General features: G+C 38.4%; 1 pseudogene; it reads right to left on the minus strand.

Moving 5' to 3' along the window:
• Positions 1-599: 599 nt before the first annotated feature.
• Positions 600-3,307, minus strand: LOC124982841 (high mobility group protein B1-like; annotated as a pseudogene).
• Positions 3,308-3,767: the final 460 nt, after the last annotated feature.

The raw sequence follows: 3,767 nt of genomic DNA on the forward strand, positions 1-3,767 counted from the left end.
ACACTTGAACTTCAGAGTTTGGTTTATTTCACTTAACACAATGCTTTCTAGTTCCATACATTTTCCTGCAAATGACACAATTTCATTTCTATCTATATCTAACTAGAACTCCATTGTACATATATACAATAGTTTCTTATTTTAATAAAAAAGGTATTTACTTAGAAGCATTCAGAATGTCAACAAAACAGTTGCAACTTTTTTTTTTCTTGTAATTACAGAGTGGTATTCAGTTAACAGAACAACAATTATTTCGTATAAGCTGCATCAGAGACAACTGAAGATGAAAAACTACCATCCCCATATATAACTAATTTGTGCTGTGCACCAACAAGAACCTGCTTTAAATTTCCATGCCAATTTACAAGCCCCATACTGTACCAAGCAAGGTTAGTGGCTATTGAAAATATCACCAGGACAGGGCTATCTAAAGACACATTCAGTAGTGTGTTAACTATACAAAAAAAAAAAGACACTGTAAGTTTAAAAACAAATGTTACAAGCCTTACATTTCAGTTTTTTTTACTTTAAAAGGAGCAAGTCGTGTACAGGGGGGTTAAATGCTTTATAGACAAGGAAAAAACTGCACTTGAACCAATTTATTCATCATCACCCTCTTCTTCATCTTCCTCTTCCTCCTCATCCTCTTCATCTTCCTCCTCTTCCTCTTCCTCCTTCGTTTTCTTGCTTTTTTTCAGCCCTGACAACTCCATTTTTGCTGCATCAGGTATGTCTGTAGCTCGGTGGGCAGGGATATCCTTTTCATATTTTTCCTTCGGCTCAGCAGCCTTCTTTTCGGAAAGCTGCTTGTCATCTGCAGCAGTGTGATTCCACATCTCTTCCAGTTTCTTTGCAGCATCACCAATGGATAGGCCAGGATGCTCTCCTTTGATTTTTGGGGCAATGCTCAAAACAGAACAAGAAGGCTGACCAAGGCCTCTTGGGTGCATTGGGATCCTTGAACTTCTTTTTTGTTTCCCCTTCAGGAGTGACATAGATTTTCACTTCTCTTTCATAACAGGTCTTATCCGCCCTTGTCACGTCTTCAAATTTTCCTTTCTCTCTAGCAGACATGGTCTTCCCACCTCTCTGAGCACTATTCTTAGAAAACTCTGAGAAGGTGACTGAAGCATCTGGGTGCTTCTCCTTGTGCTCCTCCCGGCAAGTTTGCACAGAATGCACGTGATGACATTTTGCCTCTAGGCTTCTTAGGCGCTCCTTTCCCCGTGTTTAGCTGTTTTTCCTCAGGGAAGCACAGAGTTACCTAGTGTCATCTGGCTCTCACTTGCCCCAAGCTGTCTCTGTGGAGATCAATGCACTGCAAGGGCTGTGAGAGCGGGAGCCAGACGCAGCCTCCTCACTCTCTCCGCTCTGTAACGTTCATGCACCACACTTTCTTTATCCACTTATCTGTTGATGGACACCTAGGCAGGTTCCATAGTTTGGCTATTGTGAATAGTGCAGCTATAAACATGGGTTATGCAAGTGTCACTGTAGTATGATGACTTTAATTCTTTAGGATAAATGTCAAGGAGTGATATAGTTGGGTCATATGGTGGTTCCATGTCTAGGAACCTCCACATTGATTTCCACGGTGTTTGCACTAATTAACAATCTCTTATAGTAAGATTTTAAGTAAGTGTTTCAACAAAATGTGTAGTAAAACAATCATAAAGTCATGTAATACCTGCAGTTAATAGGTAAGGCAATTTCTAGAACTGAGTTAGAATCACTTCTAAAGAGCAATCAACACAGACTAGTGTAGAAGCATGGAGGTCCAGGTGAGGGAGAAATCACAGAGAAAGAGAAACAGAAGGAGAGGGGAAGGAGGAGAGAAGAAGAAAGAACAATAGGTTATCAAGGGATAAGATTATTTGACAAAAAATATTGCCACACATTAACATATATATTGGAATATTTCAAAAAAAATGAAATAAGGCACATCAGAAATTATAGCAGCAGAAAAGCAAAAGTAACATCACAAAAGTAAAATATGATAGATATTTCCCAGTATTAATTTGAATATTTACAATATAAAATGATTGTGATAAAACCAGAAGAGTGCAATATAATCATTTTGTGATGATACAGGTAAGGAAAGTGGTTCCACAACAGGTAACCACTATGTACAATGTTTTACAGAAGTAAAGGTAAATAGTAATAAACGGTAAAAAGTAAAAGTGGTTCCCTCTGTGGAGTAGGATCCAAAGGATGCAGTTTGTTTTTCTTTTAAAATAAGCCTTTTGATAATGCTTCTTTAAAAAATCAAATGCCTATATTACTCTGAAAAAAACAAAAATATTTGTACTAAATCTATTAAATTTCAGATCATTTTTGCTTACTACTAAATAAAAGAAACAGACAGTGCAAACCATCAGCCAGGTAGGACACAGTATACATATATATCTAAATAGATTTGGTAGACAAGGAAAGATGAGAAGTTCCCTGTGTCTTATCATAGGGTGTTGATGGAGGAGACTCACCATAGAGCGGGTGGTTATAGGCCTTAAATATCATGGCGAGCACTGTGGTCAGTAAGAAGCTAAGTTGGGTTGTAAAGAGAGGGGAAAAATATCAAGTTTATTCTTTGGAAAGACACCTGGCACCAAACTAGAGAAAGGAAAAAATTTTGGAATGCAGAATAATGAATAGCTACTGCAATAATTTTGAGACTTGAGATCCTAGAAATGGAAAAGGATCCAACTCAGGAAATATTTCTGAGATAAAATCAGCAACACTTCACGAAATTGAATGTGGAGAATGAGGGGCCTATTCTAGGATAATTCCAAGCTTTCTAACAAGCAATACTGAGGGACTAGTGACCCATAAAATTGAGACTAGAAAAAGTGGAGGAGAATTCTGTTGCTGTCAATTTGTGTTTTTCCAGTGGACAAAGACTTCACCCAGTCAGAAAGTCAGATGTGCTACAAGTATTCCCTATTTATTCATACTTAAGGTCAACTTTGTTCACAAGTCTTCAATTCCTGTTGTAATGTTGCGATAGAAAATATGACCTTGCTATTTTAATGTAACTCTCAATCAGACGCAGTTAGTGCTCAGTCACCTTTAAGTAACTACTTAGGATCCTTGAGGATTTCCCCAGGGACCTGTTTTTCTTCCTTTTTGACCTAGGGATGTCAAAATTGTTTTAAGTTCCTGGTTCAGGCTGCCCAGAGAGGAAGCAGAAAAATGAGTGGCTTGGCTTGTGCATTGTCCTGGCATGAAGGGAGGTGTGTCCATTCTATGGGCTTCATCTGTCCCTTCTGACCTCAGCTTCTACTTCCCTTCCTCTCCCTGAGGCCTCCATTGCTAATGCATCTGCTGTCAAAGTCCACAGTCCTGCTACAGCTCCCAATTCTTAGAGCCGCATATGATGCATTCTTCTCTCCCTTAATGAAAGTTTCCTTCTTTTTTACTGGTCTTCAAAGCTTCTTCCACAACTTGCTCAAGGGGTATCAGATTTCCCCAGTATATTTTGGCAACTGGATGGTCTAGGATGAAACCTATAGGCCCAAGCTCTAGACACCTCTCACAGACATCTACTCTGTCTTGGAGGAGGTCAGAAAGAACTCAAGGGCCATGTTGAACTTCAGGTTTCCCCATAAAAAGAATAATTATGTAGGAAAAAATAAAATTTTCCTCTTGAAATGTTGCAATTCGTCTGAATTTTCCTCTGATTGTGATTTTTTTTTTCTTATGGATTTATGAGCTCTTTTTCAAGATATGAAATATCTTACATGGATACTCAAAAAATGTGTGTTGTGTTT

This window comes from Sciurus carolinensis, chromosome 1 (assembly GCF_902686445.1).
Source record: "Sciurus carolinensis chromosome 1, mSciCar1.2, whole genome shotgun sequence".
NCBI classification, from domain to species: domain Eukaryota; kingdom Metazoa; phylum Chordata; class Mammalia; order Rodentia; family Sciuridae; genus Sciurus; species Sciurus carolinensis.